Raw genomic sequence first — 9,205 nt, 5'->3', positions numbered from 1 at the left:
TAGAAATACTTTGGTTTTTTTTTTTAACTTTTGAATCCACTGCATGTAATAATTCAAAAACAACAAAATAACTCACTTTTAAAATAAGATGAACCACAAATATAGATTTCCAGGTCCTACCTGAGTCCAGAAAAAATGGGGCAGTGCTTTTAACCCAGTCTCCAAAATGAGTGTGAAACCAGATTCAAGGACTCCTATCCTCCAGGATGACTCCTCCCTCCTGATGGAAGACCCTGTTTTACAGATAAAACTGAGTTCTGAGAATGGTGGGAATGGGGCCAAGTCACACCGTTACTTACCAAACAGTAAGTAAAATTGGGTTTTTCAGTGCCAAGTCTTCAACCTGCTGTTTTTTATGCTCACCCCGCCGTGGCCCCAGCATCTTCTCCTCTCAATTTTACTTCTCTGCACAAGAAAGACTTTTCTTGTCTCAGATCCCTTTCCCTTCAAACCCTGCTTTCTTCAAGCTAATCTGGTAAACGGAGTGATGATGTGTTTAGTGGGTACTAATGGGCCAATGCCCTCTATTAAAACACACTCATGAACCCTTCTGGAAACATTTGCAATCAATGACTGCATTTCACTTCTGTAAAGTAATATGGGGGATTCAGTATAATGATTTTTCTAAAATTCTATCCCAGGAGGCAGGGGAGAAAAAGCAGCAGACTCAAGTCCTAAGACCTGGGTTGAAAGGTTTACCATGTGGAAGTCATCTCTCTTTTTGGCTCATTTTCTACATGTGTAAAATGAGGGCATTAGATTGAATAATCTCAAAGGTCCTCTTTAATGCTTAACATTCTATTATATAATCCCTGGCTAAATCTGTCCTTTCTGTTTAAATCTGCATGTTCAACCATAGGCTCTAGAAGATATAATTGTGCTTTTGGAAAATGAGTTCTCAGTAACTGAGTATTTTGTAACTGAGCTTGAGTAGCATGGTTTTAGCCATTTCAGGATTAAGTGGGTGGCAAGGGGGACCTTGGGGCTTCCCAGGTGGCACAGTGGTGAAGAATCTGTCTGCCAATGCAGGAGACACAGTAAATGCATGTTGGATCCCTTGGTCGAGAAGATCCCCTGGAGGAGCAAACGGCAACCCACTTCAGTGTTCTTGCCTGGGAAATCTCATGGACAGAGGAGCCTGGCAGCCTACAGTCTATGAGGTTGCAAGGAGTCAGATGTGACTGAGCAACTGAGCATTCACACATGCAAAAGGGACCTTTCAGTGCAAATTCAGTCTTAATCACAAAAAAGAGGAATAGCTTTGGATTCATTAAAAAGAAACTGAAACCAAATAAAAGTTAAAGATGGAAAATAGCCTATTAGAATTGGAGAAGACCCAACACGGGAAGTTGCATGTCAGCACAGATACGCTTGACCTCTAGCGATTTCTGCTTCTGCTGAGGGAAGAAAGCCAGGTATGTGTCTGAGAAAGAATGTTCAAGAAGAGATGCTGTCGTTGGCAATGCCTTAAGCTCCCCCTGTACCAGCTGGGATAAAGAGCCTTGATCTAAGGTTTCTTTCCTGCTAAAATGCAAGTGTATTGAGACAATACTACCCACCCCAAGTATATATGAATTTTTTATTAGGCTGCATTGGGTCTTAGTTGCAGCATGTGGGATCTTTCTTTGTGGCACATGGGCTCCAGAGTGTACAGGCTCAGTAGCTGCAACACACGGGCTTAGTTGCTCTGCGGCCACAGGGATCTTAGCTCCCTGTGCGTGCATGCGTGCTCACTGAGCTGTGTCCTACTCTGTGATCGCATAGACTGTAGCCCACTAGGCTCTTTCTGTCCATGGAATTTCCCAGGCAATTCCATGGGTTGCCATTTCCTCCTCCAGGGGATCTTCCCTGACCCAGGGATCAAACCCTCATCTCCTGTGTCTCCTGCTCTAGCAGACAGATTCTTTACCACTGAGTCACTTGCTGCTGCTGCTGCTAAGTCGCTTCAGTTGTGTCCGACCTTATGCGACCCCATGGACGGCAGGCCACCAGGTTCCCCCGTCCCTGGGATTCTCCAGGCAAGAACACTGGAGTGGGTTGCCATTTCCTTCTCCAATGCATGAAAGTGAAAAGTGAAAGGGAAGTTGCTCAGTCGTGTCGGACTCTCAGCGACCCCATGGACTGCAGCCTACCAGGCTCCTCCGCCCACGGGATTTTCCAAGCAAGAGTACTGGAGTGGGGTGCCATTGCTTCTCTGCTGAGCCACTTGGGGGGCCCTTAGTTCCCTGACCAGAAATCAAACCCTGTGCCCTACATTGCCAGGCAGATTCTTAACCACCAGACCACCAGGGAAGTCTCATATATAGGAAGTTATCAAATCTTTTTATAAATAGGGTCTTTTAAATTGTGATAAAATATACATAAAATGTACCATTTTAACCATTTTAAACTGTATAGTTTTGTGGCAATACATTCATCATTGTGCAACCAACACCATCATCCATCTCCGGAACGTTTTCATCCTTTTCAGCTGAAACTCCACACCGATTAAATAGTAACTCCCCACTTCCTCCTCCCCCATTGCCAGGAACCACTCTTCTACTTTCCGTCTCTGTGGATTTGACAATTCTGGTACCTCTTATAAGTGGAATCATGCAATATTTTTCTTTTGTGACTGGCTGATTCACTTAATAAAATGTCTTTAAGTCTCACCTGTGTTGTAGCCAGAGCATCCTTCCTTTAAGGCCTGGGTAAAACTGCATCGTATGTATTGCTGTTGTTCAGTCACTAAGTCCTATCCAACTCTTTGCGACCCTATGGACTGCAGCATGCCAGGCTTGCCTGTCCTTCATTATCTCCCAGTTCACTCAAACTCACGTCCATTGAGTTTGTGATGCTATCCAACCATCTCATGTTCTGCCCCCCCTTCTCCTCCTGCCTTCAATCTTTTCCAGCCTCAAGTCCCTTTCCAGTGAGTTGCCTCTTAGTATCAGGTGGCCAAAGTATTGGAGCCTCAGCATCAGTCCTTCCAATGAATATTTAGGGTTTTATAGCACATTTTGTTTATCCATTCAAGGTCACGTGGATTGCTTCTGTTTCTACTGTAAATAACACTACTGTGAACGTAGGTGTACAAATACCTGAGTCCCTGTTACAACCAGGTTTCCGTGGAGTGGGAGGATCAAGCCCCTCCCCTTCAGAGTTTCTCATAACCTTCCCATGGAATGGGTCCCCCACCCTCATTACTTTAGGTCTGGTCACACCCTGGCATCGACCACAGCAGATGAAGCCCCCCCTCATCAGTGAGCCCTTGCTAGTAGGCAGCTGTGTCCAACACCCCCAGGCTCCCCTTCCTGACCAGCGAGGCCCTGGAACAGCACAGTTTGGTGGAACGTTTCCTCACAAGCGTGGACCTTCCTGCCTCTTCAGCTGAGGACACGGACTCATGACTCAAAGTCACGTATAAGAATATCTTCCAAAGTCTTAATGACCTTCAAAATAGGAAAAAACTTAATTGAAGGGTATGGGAAACTCTCTCCTAGAGTAGGACTTTAAAGGTTACCAAAACATTTCTGAACAATGTGTTGAATAGACAAGACTAAAATTGTGGTTGAGTTTCCTGAAAAGAACTCCTGACAAACTTATTTATCACAAAGCCCTCGATATCGCTGAGGGTATGTGGAAAAAGAGACAAGCCTTTCCAATATGGATGTGGCTTTCCGCATTAATTTATTTGTTATCTTTGAGAAGGAAAAGGAAAAAAAAAAAAGCCAAATCAGAATCCTGGGTCATGATGCCCCAAGCCAGGGTGGTTTTATTTTCCCCAGGTTTTTTAAGGTTATCGATTCTTCTTGTGGGTGAGACTTGTATCCAGTTCATAAGAACAACTGTTTCTTGTGGGAAAGAAACAGAACAAACAGGCAGCAGAAGAATGTGTTCTGGGCGTTTTTCAGGTTTGCCCTCTGCAGTCCTTCGGGTTGAGCTGATTTGATGTAGCTAAACCCTTGGCAGAGGGCTCCTGTTTTCCAGCATCTGGGCCTGAGCTCCGTGGAAAGGGCCAAGAGCTGGTGGAGAGTTCATACTCTGTGACTTTGCGAGAGATCTTTGAGAATGCTATTCCTCCACAGATGACACCGTCCCCTTCCTGAGAATCTCTGCTGGGCTCCCATTTAAATATTCAAACTAGACCAGTGATTCCCCTTCCAGGCAAAAAAAGAAAAAAAAAAAAAAAAAAAGCCGCCAAGTTCCTTGAATTAGAGAACAATGATAACAACAATAATAACAATAATATTCTATTATCTTCTTATACATAAAATAGAAAAATAACATCAACACAACTCACATTTATTCAGTACAAGGTGGCAAAACTCTCTTCTACTGACTTCTCTGGTGATTCAGGGGCTTCGACCCCACATTCCCAATGCAGGGGGCCTGGGTTCAATCCGCGGTCAGGGAACTAGCTCCCACATGCTGCTCCCGTATGCTGCAATGAAGGCTGAAGATCCCATGTGCAGCAACTAAGACCCGGTGTAGCCAATTATTAAAAACAAAGAAACAAAAAACCCTTCTTCTAAATTAACATTGGCTTCCCTAACCCATGTGCCCCTTCTTGCTACCTGTGCTTTTAAACAAATGGGCACCAGGACATCTTCTGGGTAAGAAATTCCTGGATCTTGGTGATTCAGCAAAACTGACTGGGCACAGGTATGGTTTTACATGAGTTATCCTCTGACCGCCTCGCATGCACCAAGATTCCTGGTGCCCACACCACCCTTGAAGGCCTCCCTCACACAGGTGTCCTCCGCCTGTCCTCTGCATCGGAGACCAGGGCCTCGATGTGCTAGACCAAGGAAGGTAATGTGAGATCAACAGCTCCTCTGGGACTGTGGTTTGCGTGAATACTTACATATTTGTTCATTTCCATCAGTTGCTACCTTTTTTCCAAGCTCTTACAATGCAAATGATTATGTACATGCACTTTCTGGTTCCACACTTCTGACAACGATGAGAGAGGTAGATGATTATATCACCCTTTTTTCCACCTGAGGAAACTTAAGGGTTAGGATGGCAAACTGATTTTCCAAGGGCCCACAGCTGGTGATGCATGAAACACTTTAGGATTCTCTGCCTTTGCCCAGTAGAGAAGTTCTTTATATTACTAACAGGCTTCCCTTTCCAAAATTAGCATGTCAGATCTGAATTTAAAAGACGGAACACATGGTGGATGGGCAATTTTCTATACACACACACACACACACACACACACACACACACACACTCCTGGTCCCCAGTCTTTGCCTGACAAGCTCCTGTCCCCCCCTCCACCCCCTGCCCTTGGCATTTCATTTAGCACACACAATTACGAGATGGAAGAGGACATGACTGCAGGCTCTGAGAGTGTTTTGGGCATTACACCTCCTTCAGGGCCACTAGGGAACATGAGCTAATTGTATTAACAAGTGGCATCTGGAATTTATTCAATTTTACACGAACACTGTGTTGTTTATGAATGAACCTCACTTGGGAAATGGAGACTAGGATCCCAGCTGTTTAACAAATAGACTCTTCCCTTGGGTTTGCCAAACTCTGGCAAACTAACCAACCGCTTGGGTTCACGTTTACTGCTATCCATTGGGTACCCCATGGGAGTCCTGAGAGTTTTTACTCTAGGTTATCAACCAAAAGGACTTGGGCAAAGGTCCTACATTATCCTTCCATAAATTGGATGCATCTGCCTGGAGTCAGAAAGAGAGCAGTCTTCCCAGGGTCCTAGAATCAACATGTTTGGCTCCAGAAGGGGTAGGGATAGGAGGCGTCCCTATTCTTTGCCACTCAGGGGCACCTGGGTTGGTGTGCTTTTTATCCTACTCAGAATATAAAATATGAAACCAGGTGCGAATTTCTGAAAAACAGGCTGGGGAAATGGCCACCGTCGAAGCTCACTGGGGTCCCTGGGATAAATAAGATGGAGTCTGGGTGATAAGATAAAGGCTACAATGATCTCCTGCTGCCTTAAATTGTCTGGTATCCTCACTCTCCAAGAGGTTAGAAACTTGGTGGTTGCTCAGGGATGCGAATGGTCAGGGCCAAGGCCTGGGACAGTCAAGCGTACCTGAAGGGGATGGGGAGAAGTCTTGCTCCTCCCCCCGGGGTTCTGATGATGCCCCCAAATCAGCAGGAAATGTTTACAGACTAGGACCTGCGCCCTTGAAAATGAGGATCAGGATAAAAGAAGAGGGAGTTGTCACCAGCAAAGCCCTTTAATCATCGCAGGAAAGAAAAACAGAGTGTGGTTAATAAAACAAAGTCTAACTGTTCTTCTCTTCCTTGGTGCTTAGTCTGGTCTCACTTGCTCACAGGCCCCAAGGACAGAGGCCTCGCACCCAGACCTTCAGACCAGAGTTCTGAGTTGAAAGGGCTGCCCAGTACCTCAGCACCAAGCACAGCACTGCTATTCAAGATGGCAGCAGCTAATGCAGAGACGCTGCCCGAGGCATTGTGGTCCAGAGCCGGGAACTGGGCCCCAACCCCGCCCGCTCCCAGCTGGCAGGATCTATAAAGCAGCCCCACCTGTCTGAGAGACCGTGGACTCTAGATCCAGAGCTCACATCTTTTGGTTTTTTGATCAAAGAATAGTTTTTTCTTTGCTTCTAAACCAAACTCAGTCTCATTCTGTTGGCTCTAATGACACCAGTCAGGAGGATCCTTATTGGGGACTGACTTGGGAGGGCTGGCAACAAAACTGTGTTATAAAAGAAATTAGTCAGCGCAAGCAGACTTGGTCAGTAACATTTTATTTCCTGATAAGGAGGACGGGGACCTGCTCTTGAGAAACACACTAAAAAAGCTGGGCCAAAAGACCCTGAAGCCATTCAGAGGCGTTCACGCTCCAGCAGGAGTGGGGCCCGGGCCATGCTGGTTTCAAGTTCCTCATTGCTACATAAATGGCCAAAGGAAACATTATCCAAGTTTCACATCAAAGGCTAATGGCAGGCTGATTTTCCTTTTAATCTGTCCAATAAGCAAGTGGGGATTAGACAATGTACATGCTTAGGAAGACGACTTCATGCTGCTCGAGTGGACTTGCCCATGCTCTCGTCTCCAGCCTGTCCGCACTAAGGAGCAGGTGTGTGTGAACAGGGTGGCATAGAAAATCTCTATAGAATGTCTGAACAACATACTAAATAAATGGAGCTGAAACCTGGGGAACAGTTGGAGCTGCAATCATCCCCTTTACTCCCAGCTGGCTTTAGGAATTCAGATGAGGTCCACCTCTGGGAAAGGAGGCCTCCCAGAAACCACAGGAAACCTGTCCTAAATACCCAGGGTCTACATGATGGCTCAACACTGCATGAGAAATGATGGCTTCTGACGTCCTGGATTGATCTGCAAAGCAATGAAGTCTTTTTTTTTTTTTTTTGAGTTTTAGAGTTGTGTGTGTGCAGCCTAGTGTCTCAGACCAGTGGAAGAGATCCATCATCCGTGACGTTTAATTCTCACACAGTATCGTGTGGTGTGCAGGGCAGGATTGATCATTTGGATCCTACACAGGAGGAAGTGGAGGCCCGCAGAAGTTATATGACTTACCCCAAGACACACGAATGCAGACTGGCCAGGCTGGGACCCCAGCTGAGGACTTTTGGTCACTTCTCTGACCCTCTGATGCCATGTGCTTTTCACTCTGCCGTGTTGCTAATGGGCTATTTCTCTGTGCAAAGTTGTCACTCTGGGTTACCTAAAGGACCTGGAAAAGGTCTGTTATCCTTCCATAAATTGAAGGTACATGCCTGGCAAGGAGTTACAGTGAGACAGCAGAGAAAACTATCAGCTCTTGGCTGAGTTGCCATATTAGACCGTGAGCTTCACGACGGCAGTTACCAGGCCTGGCTCGCTCTGTATCCCAGAACCTGGCATAGTAAACACCTGCAGAGGGAGGGAAGGGGAGAGAATGGGAGGGACGAAGGGAGGTTAATTTCTTAGGATCACTGGCCTGCTGTGTTGGCTCCTCTCATTAGATTATCACAGGTGCTCGAGATGAGTCCTAGGATAGGACTTTGCATAATATGATTTTTCTGGTCTCATTCTGGCTGCATTAGTTTCTCACCTTTTTCTTTACTTCTGCTTTTAACTCATGTGATTTTGTTGTTTTCATTTTTCCTGCTATACTTTAAGCATTCTTGTGGCTGATTAAATATTTCTGGGACATTAGTCCACCAAAAAATTAAAAAAAAAAAACCTAGAAAAGCAAATGAATAGCTATACACACACATAAATGGCAGTGAACATTTCTATTTGTGCCCCCCCAACCAAGAATGCAACCCATTCAATATTAACAAATTCCGGATTTTTTTCCCCAGCAGTGTTGCTATCCTTCCTTTTCATCTTTCCAAATTCTACTCACTCTTTAATACCTATTCCACCAACAGTTTCCTCCCTGACCTCTGCCAGCTAGTCCGACTCTAGAATCTTCTAACAGAAAGTGGCATGTGCTACTTGTGAGCTCTGAGGTTGGCGGGAGTCTGGGGCAGTGGCAGTGCCATGAAACTCACTGGCCAACCCCCCAACCCCTCGCAATCTGACCGAGTTCCAGCATGTGGTAACTGCTCTTGCCAGTCCATCCCCTACCACAAGAGCATGCCTTGGCCTCCCTCACCTCTGCTGACTCTGAAGGTTTACTGAAATTACTTTCCTACCTCAAGCCTTGTTTAAAATCCATCTCTTCCAACAACTTGTCTCTGTCCTCTTGAATGCCTTCCTATATTAACATTCCAGTAGATCCACTGTTTTTTTACTTCCTACATTATATTTTGTCCTTTATTATCTAAAATGTCATGAAAAAGAATATTATCCCTACAAATGCACTGAGGATGATTTGGAGGAAAAGGTACAATGGAAATCTCTGGGGTGAACAAGAAGACTGTAATTATGTAGTGCTGATGACAAAGGACCAATGGGTGTCTCTGTGTTGGTTTCATTAATGACCCCGGTAATGCCATCTGTCTTTGTTTCCTTTATGTCAGGATCATAAACAGATGAGGTTTGAAGGGCTTTATGCTTTGAAGAACTATCAAATTATGTCTTACCTTATTCTGGATTCCTCTTATCTGTAACCTCTACTTGGCATTTAACAAAGCACTTTTACACGACTATTCTGTGTCCATCTTGTTCTCATTTTCTTCTCGACATCTCTAAGTATTGAACACGAGGTAGACTCACAGAGAGCCTACAGCCTACATTTGAGAGTTCACCCCACGCCCGGGGATGG

The sequence above is a fragment of the Bos taurus genome, chromosome 10, assembly GCF_002263795.3.
Source record: "Bos taurus isolate L1 Dominette 01449 registration number 42190680 breed Hereford chromosome 10, ARS-UCD2.0, whole genome shotgun sequence".
NCBI classification, from domain to species: Eukaryota; Metazoa; Chordata; class Mammalia; order Artiodactyla; family Bovidae; genus Bos; species Bos taurus.
This window is presented reverse-complemented; position numbering follows the sequence as displayed.